Raw genomic sequence first — 13,233 nt, 5'->3', positions numbered from 1 at the left:
TGATCATGTGGTTCTTTTTCTTTGATTTACTGATGTGGTGTATTACATTAATTGATTGCAAAAATGCAATCAGAAATGGGAAAGGAAACATAACTACTGACCCTGCAGAAATAAAGCAGATACTGAGAAGGTACTATGAGCAACTATATGCTAATAAACTGGACAACTTACACAAAATGGACAACTTCCTAGAAAAGAATAAACAACCAACATTGATCCGAGAAGAAACTGAGGACCTCAAGAAACCAATCACAAGCAAAGAGATCAAGTTAGTCATCTAAAAGCTCCCCCAAATGAAAAGCCCAGGACTAGATGGTCTTACGCATACCTGGAATAAACCCACTTTGTCATGATGCATAATTCTTTTAATATGCTGCTGGATTCAATTTGCAAGTATTTTGTTGAGGATTTTTGCATCTATATTCATTAAAGAGATTGGTCTATAATTTTTTTAGTATCTTTGGCTGATTTTGTTATTAGGGTGATGTTGGCTTCATAGAATGGGTTGGGTAGCTTTCCCTCCTCTTCAATTTTTTTTGAAGAGTTTGAGCAGGGTTGGTACTAATTCTTCCTTGAATACTTGGTAGAATTCACATGTGAAGCCATCTGGTCCTGGACTTTCCTTTCTTGGGAGGTTTTTGATGACTTACGCAATCTTTTGTGATTGGTTTATATCCTGCTGTTGTGGTGTGCAGTGTTCTTTAAATGTCTGTTAAGTGTGGTTCATTTTTCAAATTACACAAAAGCTGTGTTCCTTACCAATCCTCTGTCCAGATGTTCTATCCATTGATGAGAGTGGTGTATTGAACCTCCAAGTATTATTGTAGAACTGTCCACTTCTATCTTCAGTGTTGTCAGTGTTTGCCTCATGAATTTTGGGGCACTCTGGCTTGGTGCCTAAATATTTATCATTGTTGTTTCCTTGATGATTTGATGCTTTTATTAATATATAGTGTTCTTCTTTGTCTCTTTTAATTGTTTTGCTTTTGAAGTCTACTTTGTCTGATATTAATATAACTAATCCCACTTTTTTCTAGTTGCTGTTTGCATGAAGTGCCTTTTTCCAACCTCTCACTTTCAGCCTATTTTTATCATTGTGTCTAAGTTGAGTTTCTTGTAGACAGCATATAGATCAATCCTGTTTTTAAATCCATTCTACCAGTCTGTGTCTTTTTATTGGGGAGTTAAATCCATTAGCATTTAGTGTTATTACTATAAGGGCAGTAATTTCTTCTATCATTTTGTCTTTTGGATTTTATATATTATGTCTTATTTTTTCCTCTCTCTCTTTTTATCCTTCCTGATTATCTTCATTTCTACACTCATCTCCAAATGCCTGCCTCCTGTCATTTCCTATCAGCCTGTAGCACTCCCTTTAGTATTTCCTGTACCACTGGTCTTGAATTCATGAACTCTCTCAGTGTCTGTTTTCCTGAAAATATTTTAAATCTCTCCCTCATTTTTGATGGACAGTTTTCCTGGATTCTTGGCTGGCAGTTCTTTTCTTTCAGTATGTTAAATATATCATACCACTGTTTTCTTGCCTCCATGGTTTCTGCCAAGAAATCTGCACATAATCTTATTGATCTTCCCTTGTATGTGATGGATTGCTTTTCTCTTTCTGCTTTCAGAATTCTGTCTTTGCATTGAACAATCTGATCAGTAAGTGTCTTGGGGTGCATCTATTGATATGTATTCTGTTTGGGGTGCACTGTACTTCTTGAATCTCTAATTTTCTGTCTTTCATCAGAGTTGGGAAATTTTCAGTGATTATTTCTTCCATTATTCTTTTTGCCCCTTTCCCTCTCTCTTCTCCCTCTGGGACACCCATAACACATATATTTGTGTTTTTTGTGTTTTCACTCAGCTCCCTAAGACCCTGCTCATATTTTTCCATTCTTTTCACCATCTGTTCTTTCATGTGTGTGAACTCAGATGTCTGGTGTTCCAATTCACTGATCCTTTCTTCTGCCTGTTCAAATCTACTCCTGTATCCCTCCATTGTCTTTTTCATCTCCTCCATTATGCCCTTCATTCCCATAAGTTCGTTCATTTGTTTTTTCAGGTTTATGAATTCTTCATTATGGACATCCAGTGTCCTTCTTATATCTTTCATCTCTTTTGCTACATCTTCCCTCAGTTCATTGACTTGATTTTTGAATAGATTTAGATTTGTTTGGACATCTCCAATTAGTTCTTCCTTCAGCTCACTGAATTGATTTAGCAATAATTGCTTCAACTCCTGTATCTCAGTTGAACTATTAGTTTGTTCCTTTGGCTGGCCCATATTTTTGTGTTTCCTAGTATGGCTCATTATCTTAAGCTCTCTAGGCATCTGACTTTCTTGACTAGTTTATTCTGGAGCTTGTTTTCACTATTTTAGTTAGGATTTTCTTGTTGGTTGGCTTTGTTCTCTAACCTTTGTTGTTTAGTTCAGCTTACTCTAGACCTTTAACTTAGAATCTGTTTAGTTTATCAGAGTTTTTCACCTCTTGTTTTTCTGTTTCTTGCCCTGCCTCTATGTAGCCTTTTTGTGTGGTAAGCTCCTCAGATATGGTCAGCCCCAGTCAGGTTTTCCTAGTCCAGAGAGGCCCAGGTCTCAGGAGGAGGGTATGGAATTTCCTTGAAAATGAGACCCTCCTGTGAGGTCTTTAGACTCTGTGCTTTTCCTATGCTGTCCAGCAGGTGATGCTTGCAAGCCTGCAGTTCCACCACCAGTGTAAGGAGGTGGGGAGCCATTAGTTCTCATGGCGACCCTGACCTTGTTGGGGGTGTGGCTGACTGAAGCTAGTTAATGAATTCCAACCCCTGGGATCTGAGTTCCCAAAAGGGCTGGGAAGTTATGGTGTTTAGCAAATTTTCTCCACCACTAGACTCATTGCTTTGTCTCTCAGAGCTACCTTAGCTCTGCTCTTGCCTGGGCCCAAATTGCAAGTCTTTGAGGCTTTCTGTAGTAGGCTTCTTAGAATAATTGTTTTAGAAAAAGAGAAAAAAAAATTTTAAAAAAGGAAGGGCCCAGTATGGGCTATTTACAGTCCTTGCAGAACTAATGTGCTATTGAAATGCTAAAAGACCAGGAATTGAGGGTGATTAAGGAGCAATCAAGAAAGCAGAGAAGCTGGCTTTTCAGGCAAGGGCTCTCCCTCCCTGGATTTGCATATGTGTCTGATTTTGAAACCTGCCCTTCTCTGTATTATGTTCACCTGACTCCAAAAAAGTCTCTGTTTTTATTTTGTTTTCTATTTTTTTTGCTGTTTTGCTAACCCTATCTCCTCCCTGCTGAACTGACTGCTACCAGATTTTCTGGTGTCTGCTTTCAGTTTATCTATGGTTGTAGCTTTCATTCTTCTCCTGGTTCCCAGCACCAATGGCCCCCATCCTTGGGATTGTGCCTGGCAGGGAAGGGGGTGGGCCCCTGCCATGGGAACTTACAGATTTCACTGATCTCAGCTGTCCTGCACATTTGTGAGTGTTGTGTGAATTTGTTCCATCTCAAATTCCTCTGTGATGTCCTGTCCGCATAGTTTCTGACTCTCTACCAACTGTCCCAGAGGAGTAACTACAACCTAGACCTCACCAGTCTGCCATCTTGCTCCACCCCTCTATCCCTCATTTTTGAAGTACAGTTTTACTGGATCTAGGATTCTTGGTTGGCAGTTTTTCTTTTTCAGTATCTTGAATATATCATACCACTGCCTTTTTTGCCTCCATGGTTTCTATTGATAAATACCCACAGTCTCATGGAGCTTCCCTTGTATGTGATGGATTGTTTTTCTCTTGCTGCTTTTGGAATTCACTCTTTGTCTTTGACATCTGACAATCTGATTAGTAAGTGTATTGGAGTAAGTCTATTTGGATCAATTCTGTTTGGGGTACACTGCACTTTTTGGACCTATAATTTTATGTCTTTCATAAGAGTTGGGAAATTTTCATTATTTCCTTCATTATTGTTTCTGCTCCTTTTCCCTTCTCTTCTCCTTTTGGGACACCCATGACACATATCTTTGTGTGCTTCAAGTTGTCATTCAGTTCCCTGAGGACTTGTTCATATTTTTCCATTCTTTTCCCTATCTGTTCCTTTGTGTGCAGAATTTCAGATGTTCTGTCCTCCAGCTCACTAATCCTTTCTTCTTCCTCTCTGAGTCTACTGTTTTATGTCTCCATTGTGTTTTGCATCTCTTCTGTTGTGCCCTTCATTCTCTTAAGTTATGGCATTTGTTTTTCAAAGCTTACAAATTCTTCCTTATGATCACTCAGTGTCTTCTTTATTTCCTTCATCTCTTTTGTCACATTGTCTCTCAACTTGTTGATTTAATTTCAAAGATTTGTTTGAACATCTATTAGTTATTTCAAATCCTGAATCTCAGTTGAGGTGTTAGTTTGTTCATTTGACTGGGCAATACCTTCATGTTTCCTGGTATGGCTCTTGACTTTTTGCTTTCTAGGCAACTGATTTTCTTGATTAGTTTATTCTCACGGTTTTCTCTCTTTTACCTTGGGTTTTCTTGTTGATTTTCTTTGACCTCTATTTTTTTTTTGTTTCTCTCACTATCAAGTTGTCATATATGCTCTGACCCTGTTTTCTCCCAGAATCAGGCACCCACTGTGGCCTGCCACAAGGATGGCAGGAAGGCACCGGGCACCCCAGCAATATAACTGTGTGTGGTAATATAAATCTGCAGGCTGCCAGTGATGCTGTGTTTTCCCTTGCTCTTTCCAGACTGTCCAGAAGATGGTTCTGTTTGGTACCATAATCAACCTCAGAGGCTACTTTGTCTGTGCATACAGAGGTGTACAAGTGAGCTGAAATTGTGGGATTCCTATGTCCTCACTTTCCCAGCCAAAATCTGGCTCTATATGGGGCTCCATCTGTGGTTGAGTACTCTCTCAGCTGACACGATACCCCAGTCATTCCCCAGACAAGGAAACAGACACCATCTGCTGCTTCCTTTGAGGGTGTGGGAAGGGCTTTCAAACCTAGGGCTGGAAATGCAGTCTCTGTCCACATTTTCTCAGTCTCTTTGTCCTTAATTGACCTGGACCTTGAAATGTCCTCCCTGTCCCCTGGTCTTCAAACAGTTTAAAATCTGCTCCTGGTGGGAGGGGTCCCATCTGCTGATTCTGTGCCTTTCCCATATGGAGAGTGAGTGAGGGGGAGGGGAGAAGACCAGCTAGTCTAGGACAGAAGATTCCTGTATTGGTTAGGGTTCTCTAGGGAAACAGAATCAATGAGAGATATCTATAATTATAAGATTTATAAAAGTGTGTCATGCAACTGTGGGTATGCACAAGTCAAAATTCCATAGGGCAGGCAGAAAACCAGCAACTCCAATGAAGATGTTCAATGAATTCCTCAGGAAACAAACTGGCAACCTTGATGAATGTGTTCGATGAACTCCTCAGGAAATGAACTGGCAACTTCGACCAACTCCTCAGGAAATGCTTTGCTGGTCAGCCAAAGAAGTGAAGGTCCTCTGTCTTGCTTAAAAGTCTTCAACAGATTGGATTAAATCCAGCCAACTGCATTCTCTCATTGTGGAATACACACCCTTAATTGATGTAATCAGTCACAGCTGCAGCCAATTGACTGATGATTTAATAAACCAGCTTTCTGATTTATTCACCAGCCACAGACATCCTCACAGCAACAGTCAGTCCAGTGCTTACTTGAACAGACAGCTGGGTACCATTACCTGGCCAAGTTGATACATGAACCTAACTATCACAATTCCTATCTGATATTTCTTCTCTTTCTTCAATTCGGCATCTGCCAGTTACTTCTCCTGTCTATATCCTCTTCCAGAGTTTCAAACAATTCAGAATTCACAATTCAGAATTATCTTTTCATCAAATCTCTGGAGAGAAGTTTTCAGTAGATGTTTATGTCACTATGTTGACATATCTGGCCACTTGATTTCTGACAAAGTTGGCAAGTCCACTAAACTGAGAATAGTATCTTCAAGGGTGTTGGGAGTACCAGGTATACATGTGCAAAAGAATGAAAGAGGACCCCTAACACATTCCATATAGAAAAATGTACTTCGAATGTATCAAACACCTAATTATAAGAACCAGGACTATAAAACTCTCAGAAGGAAATGTAGGGAAGCATTTTCAAGATCTTATGATAGGGAATGTTTTCTTATACTTTACACTCAAGACATAGGCAATGAAAGAAAAAGTAGATAAATGGGAACTCCTGAAAACTAAAATTTGTTGTTCATCAAAGGGCTTTGTTACAAAAGTGAAAAGAAAATGTACTAGGTACAGTACAATTTTAATAATGTTTCATCAATTGTAACAATGGTAACCATTGTCTCAGAGTGAGGCAGGCAGAGGTTAGCCATAAGGGGAAAAAACCACACCCCTTATAGCCATCTTCCTGGTGGGCTGGAAACGCTCCTGCCCAGTGCTCATGCTACAGCCCAGAGCTGTGCCAAAAAAACCAGTGAAATGGGAAATGTTTCCAACAATGCATACACATGCTACTCTATCTGGAGTAGACAACAAACTTTCATGAACCTGAAGCTATTGTCCTGGAGCTAGGAAGGCAGAGCGGTGCAAAAGGGGGAAATTAATATGCCCCATTCAGCCATCCTTTCAGCAGACTGGGAACACCCTACATGGCCCTGCAGTCCAGAACTTACCTTGAGGGTCAGCATGCACTTGTGACGTAGCAGAGCCTTCCCTCAGCAGAGGCCTTAGAAGGGCATGGCTTGGAAAAAGACCCACTCAGAAACCCAGGAACCATACGCCAATACCAAGGGCTGTGGGTTAGTGGCAGCGACAACCTGTGGTGAGACCGAACTGAAGGTTTAGACTCTTGGAACAAACTTAAATCTCCAGGAACACCTGGGAGCTTTGACTGTTAAAGCTGCCCTCACTCCCTAACCACTCAGACACACACCCCACATTCAGGGTGGACAGCACCTACAACAAACCCAAACCTGGTGCACCAGTTGGACCCCACAGGAATCAGACCCCCACACACAACAAAGACAAAGTTGGGGAAAACTGACTTGAAGGGAATAGGTGACTCACAGATGCCATCTGCTGGTTAGTTAGAGAAAGTGTATGCAACCAAGCTGTAAATCTGACAAATTAGAGATTGGTGCCTGAATAATCCTTCATATCCTAAAAGAACCCTATCAAGTTAAGCAAATGCCAAGAGGCCAAAAACTACAGAAAATTTTAAAGCATTTGAAAAAACCAGATGATATGGATAACCCAAACCCAAACACCCAATTCAAAAGATCAGAGGTGATGCAGTACTTGGAGCAATTAATCAAAGAACTAAAGACAAACAACGAGACCATGGCACAGAATATAAAGGACATGAAGAAGACCCTAGAAAAGCATAAAGAGTAAATAAAAAAATAGGCAATCTTATGAAAATAAAATAGACTGTTGACCAAATTGAAAAAATTCTGTATACTCATAGTACACGACTAGAGGAAGCTGAAGAATTAATCAGCAACCTGGAGTACGACAAAACAGAAAATGAAAGAACAAAAGAAAGAATGGGGAAAAAATTGAAAAAATTGAAATGGACCTCAGGGATATGATAGATAAAATAAAACATCCAAATATAAGACTCATTGGTGTCCCAGAAGGGGAAGAGAAGGGTAAAGGTCTAGAAAGAGTATTCAAAGAAATTGTTGGGGAAAACTTCCCAAGCCTTCTACACAATATAAATACACAAAGCATAAATGCCCAGTGAACTCCAAATAGAATAAATCCAAATAAACCCACTCCAAGACATATTCTGATCAGACTGTCAAATACTGAAGAGAAGGAGCAAGTTCTGAAAGCAGCAAGAGAAAAGCAATTCACCACATACAAAGGAAACAGCATAAGACTAAGTAGTGACTACTCAGTGGCCACCACATAGATGAGAAGGCAGTGGCATGACATATTTAAAATTCTGAGAGAGAAAAATTTCCAACCAAGATTCTTTATCCAGCAAAGCTCTCCTTCAGATTTGAGGGAGAGCTTAAATTTTTCTCAGACAAACAAATGCTGAGAGATTTTGCTAATAAAATATCTGCCCTATTTGAGATATTAAAAGGGGCCCTACTGACAGAGAAACAAAGAAAGGAAAGAGAGAGATGGAGAAAGGTTCCATAATATTAGATGAAGATGCATTTTTTAAGCCATATAGTGACCACTGAATATAAGTTTGGCTTTATTATCATCATAGTCATCATAAGACACAACTTTATATTAAATTATTTTTAATTCCGTATTTCAGAGAGGAATAAACAGACATTGCAGAATGGTGACATTATGAAGGAAAAAACATACTTGGTATCACATCCTATTCCATGCTACCATTTCTTTCACTCTGTTTCAAATGGATAACTCAGGTTTACGGTATGGCATTCTTTCTGAAACACTAGAAGTCAGAAGATGAAGATACTTGCCTCACTTTTCTGACTTGCTGGTTGTAAATGTGGTCATTTCACTTAACTTGTGAAATGACTCTTAGTTTCCTAACTGATAAAACACGAATTAGACTACAAATAATTAAAAACTATTAAATTTAAGTCTGAAAATATAGAGTTCTTTTGAAAACCCAAAGGAATACTCTTAAACATTTTAAAAAATGTGTATTCTCAATTGTGTTTTATTGGTTGGTGTAGATGAGATGCCATTGTCTGTGAATAGGCATGGAATGTATAGAGCAAAGGCATATAGGGAGCAGTATTGGTGAAAATGTCTATTTATATATGGAGAGACATCTGTTATGGTAGTCACTGAACCTTAAATTTAAGTGGCAACTATTAACTTCTATTTCATATACTGAAACAAAAGAACATTAATTGTGGACCTAAGATTTGCTATTTATTGCATAGTTAATGGAAAATACCAAACCATTTTAGCCTCTGAGTTCAGATAGAGGGTTTGGAAAAAACAATCTATTTCCTCTCTGATCCCTAAGCTTGCATAGTTTACAGTGAGAATTCTTATAAACAAAACAAAATTATCTCAATCATTTAGTTCCTTGGTTCAGACAAAAATAATTTGAATAGCAAGGGTTATGCATAGGCATGGCTGTAAATATACAAAGGAGGAAGAAGGGGAAGTATTGATCTGTATTCAGATTTATTTTGCAACCTATGTATGGTGAGAATAGTGCAACAATATCCTTATATGTAAAATTTGTAACACAGCCACTATTTTGTGATATCAAATAAGATGACTATAAATATCTGAAAATTAAACACTATTCTGAAACTTTAAAAAAATAATAGAGGGGCATATAGGGAAAACTCTACCTATTGCAAACTAATTACAGCTAGTAGTATTTTAACGTTCTTTCATCAACAGTAACAAATTTACTACTCCAATGCTATGAGTCAACAGTGGAGGTGGGGTAGTTAGGGGTATGGGAGGATTTGAGTTTCCTTTTTTTGTCTGTATTTCTTTTCTGGAGTAATGAAAATGTTCTAAAAATTGAAAAAAAATTAATTCTGGTGATAGATGCACACCTGTATGATGTAATCAGGGGCAATTGATTGATTGTACACTTTGGATCTTTGGATAATTGTATGGCATGTGAACAATCTTAATAAAAAATTTTAAAATTAAAAAAATAGATTGGGGTGATGAATGCACAACTATAAGATGGTAATTTGAACAGCTGATTGTACACCATGGGTGACTGTATGGTACCTGAATATATCTCAATAAAACTGAATTAAAAAAAAATCAGGTCAAATTAAAAAAAAAGGCATCCATTACTGTCATTGAATAATCCCACCCCACAGAGGATGGCAAATTGTATCATGACTCCAGAGGAGATGAAAATGCAAGTAAGCAGGTTGGCTTACCACATCTCCATAGGTAATAAAACTAGACAATGGGACTCAATGATCAGAGCAAAAAAGTTTCTTACTCACAGTCTAGCAAACAGCAGGATTATGTCTGGTAGTACTGGTTTCCTTGCCTCCCAGTCCCATAGGAAGATGCTGTGAGCCAGATGGAGTCTTCACAGGCAGATGTACCACAGCTGAAGCCTCTGGGCCAAGGTTTCAACACATTTTGAAGCAAGGATAACCACCCAATCCCCTCTCCATTCCCCTCTATAGAGCAAGCAGTTGTCCCATACTGTGGTGGTCTTGACCTATTCAACTGCCTATGTGACTAGCTACAGAAACTGTTCAGAGTCAGAGGACAGTTAGGCCTTGCAAGGCTTGACACACCCAGCAAAGATGTGAAGGAATGCTTGGAGCCCATGGTGGACTGTGTCCCCCAACAATTACATTAGCTTACAATTTAGGTATCAGTCTCTTTTATGCCATAGATTTTCCTAAAGAAAATTAATTTACCAACTGTAGGCTAAAATCTAGTCCCACAGTGCCACTGTTATTCATGGATGAACTTTCCCCCAACTAGTCATAATCTTGGCTCTGTCTGAACAGTTGTGGTCAATAAGATCCAAATATTTTTTCCCCACCAGTCTCATCTTCAGGTCAAAACTGAAGCTGAGAAATATATATAAAGAGCCAGAATGCTGAGAACTTTAGGAGATAGAGAAAATAGGAGGATGAAACAAAAAATACTTAAAACAAAAAGGCCTTAAAAGTTTCAGTTTGTCCAGGGCTTGATGCAATCCATGAATCTGCTACATGTGCTCTTCAAATGCAACTAGGAAAAATTTTATTTCATCCGTTAATTTACTAGATTCCTATTTAGATAGAATCTCCTCTTGACCAAAACCATTCACTACCCTCTCAGATCACCTCTTTTCTGAAACGCAGCAATGGAAACAATCTAGTTTCCAAGAGTGATGCCTACATTCCCCTACATCCTTGTCAAAACTCTCCTCTTTATTTTGATTCACTGTAAGAAAATTGTATTGAGTGCCTGCTGTGTACAGGAAATTGGAGATACAAAAAAATGAATATGACATGGATCCTGTCCTCAAGCAGTTCAAAATCTAGGTGGGGAAGGGAGAACATGTAATAGATGATTAGGATATAAGCCCTCATTAAGCTGCTGTTCTAATCTGGTTGTTCACAGAGTGACAGAAGAGCATCAGGAGTACAGAGAAGTTGGAGAGTTAGGTAGAAAAAAAGCCCATTAGAGCAAATAGGCAGGAAGCCCTAGACTTGCTTAGAAATGTATAGAAGAAGAAAAACAAAACTGTTTCATCCAGCAGGACATCACACACATGGCAAGGAATAAAATCAAGACAGACAACATCAATGCTTCTAGCCCATTGCTAGAATCCTAAAAGAGGAAGCAGATAAAGTAGACCATTTGGTAGAGAATGATTTTGTGTCCGACTTAATGAACACATTGACTATAAAGAGGGATATTGTCTATAAGAATAGTGTAAAGTAATAGACTACCCTCTAAGAGGGATCAAAGCTTTTAATGGGTAGGAATGCCATACACACACAAGACTAGCATAGTTTTAAGAAATATTGATCTTTTAACATCATCTAATCCAGAAGACTGAGAAAATTTAGAAAGAACTAATTAGTTAGAGAAAAAAAAATCCTGGAAAATCCTTGGTGGGTGTGCTTGTTTGAATCTGTAACGTACCCCAGAAAAGCCTATGTTCTTTTAATCCAATCTTATGGGGGCAGATCTATTGTGGGTGGGTCCTTTTGATCAGGATGTCTCCATGGAGATCTGACCTACCCCATTCAAGGTGAGTCTTAATTCCCTTGCTGGAGTCCTCTATGATAGGATAAAAGGCAGAGACATTTTGAAGTGAGAAAGAAAACACCCACAGAGAAAGCCATTTTGAAACCAGAACCCAGAAGAGAAGGACCAGCAGACGTTGCCATGTGCCTTCTTATGTGACAGAGGAAACCTGAATGTCATTGGCCTTTCCTCAGAGAAGGTATCTGCCTCTTGATGCCTTAATTGGGACATTTTCATGATCTTAGAACTGTAAATTTGTAACCTAATAAATCCCCATTGCAAAAGCCAATCCATTTCCGGTATGTTGCATTCTGGCAGCTTTAGCAAACCCAAAGACTAGGAGGTGCTGTTTTTGTTTTATAAATAAGTTTTTAGGGTATATACCAGCATGTACATAGTTTCTCCTTCTCAGTCTCTGTGAGGAAGTTCTCAGCATGCTGGTTCTTTGTTATCCACATTTTTCTGGCTTTAGTTTTGACCTATAGATCAAGACTGGTGGGGAATGACTATTTGGATCTTATTGACCATTAAAATGACTACTAAAATTATTAAATGCATTTTAAGGGACTTTAAAAATATACAGGTATTTTCATTACCTTAATAAGAGTTGAAGAAAGATGTTTTGATAGTTCAAAGGTCTGTTTCCAGATTATGCAGTTCTAAAATAAATGACAAATAAAAATAAACTATATTAAACTTGGTCCCTTCCACACCCAACTTCCAGGCAGAGAGGTGTGGCTTCTGGTTCTGCATTACAAAACTCTTTTCTGGGAGGGGTATTCCTTTTCTGGAGTCCAGTGCTGGTTGTATTATTACTGAATTATTCAGGGAGGCACAGAGTTCCAGAATGGAGAGTGAAGGATACACAGAGAAACAAGGAAGTAGGGAAGAAGTCAAGAGTATTCAAATGAGGTCACTACCTGATGCAATGATGGCTGGGAAGCCAGAAGTAGTCCTAATACTGGCTCCTCAGGTCCAGATTCCATTACAGCCTGCTGGGCTCCCACCAGAAAGTCTCCATGAAGGTGCACTCAAGGACCTGAGTTCATCCTCCAAAGGAATCCCCCCAATCTTGCAGCCTCCCAGCAGAGGTTCAGGCAGTTCCACTACGAAGAGTCAGCTGAGCCAAGAGATCTCCTAAGACATCTCCAGGAACTTGCAAGACAGTGGCTGAAACCTGACCTTCACACAAAGAAGCAGATGGTGGAAATGCTGGTGCAGGAGCAATTCCAGGCTGTCCTGCCGGAGGAGCTCAGAGCTCGGGTGCAGAGATGTCAGTCCAGGGTCAGAATCACTAGCTAAGTCTCCCTGCTTGCCTTTTCCTCAGCCTACATGTGTGGAGTAAGCCAAAATTTCTCTTAAGTGCCAGATCCAACTGGGAAATCTGAACCTGTTTTGTTTTGTTTTTGTTTTTTAAATTTTTTTGTAATAGGAATCAATCAAAACCTATATCTGGACCTCCTTTTGACTGAAGCAGCTATATTTTCTGGGACAGTGAACTCCAGGAATTTCTCTGCACTCTTGGGACAATCAGCCTGCTGTTTTAGGCTCTAGGAACTTGTTTTGCTCTGCTAA

At 39.2% G+C, this 13,233-nt stretch overlaps 1 pseudogene; it reads left to right on the top strand.

Annotated features, from left to right (window-relative positions):
- The first annotated feature begins 12,505 nt into the window (after nt 1–12,505).
- LOC119525950 lies at nt 12,506–12,960 on the top strand (annotated as a pseudogene).
- Nucleotides 12,961–13,233: the final 273 nt, after the last annotated feature.

The sequence above is a fragment of the Choloepus didactylus genome (genome assembly GCF_015220235.1).
Source record: "Choloepus didactylus isolate mChoDid1 chromosome Y unlocalized genomic scaffold, mChoDid1.pri SUPER_Y_unloc2, whole genome shotgun sequence".
NCBI lineage: Eukaryota > Metazoa > Chordata > Mammalia > Pilosa > Megalonychidae > Choloepus > Choloepus didactylus.
Note: the sequence above shows the minus strand (reverse complement) of the source record. Positions and strands in the feature narration are given on the sequence as shown.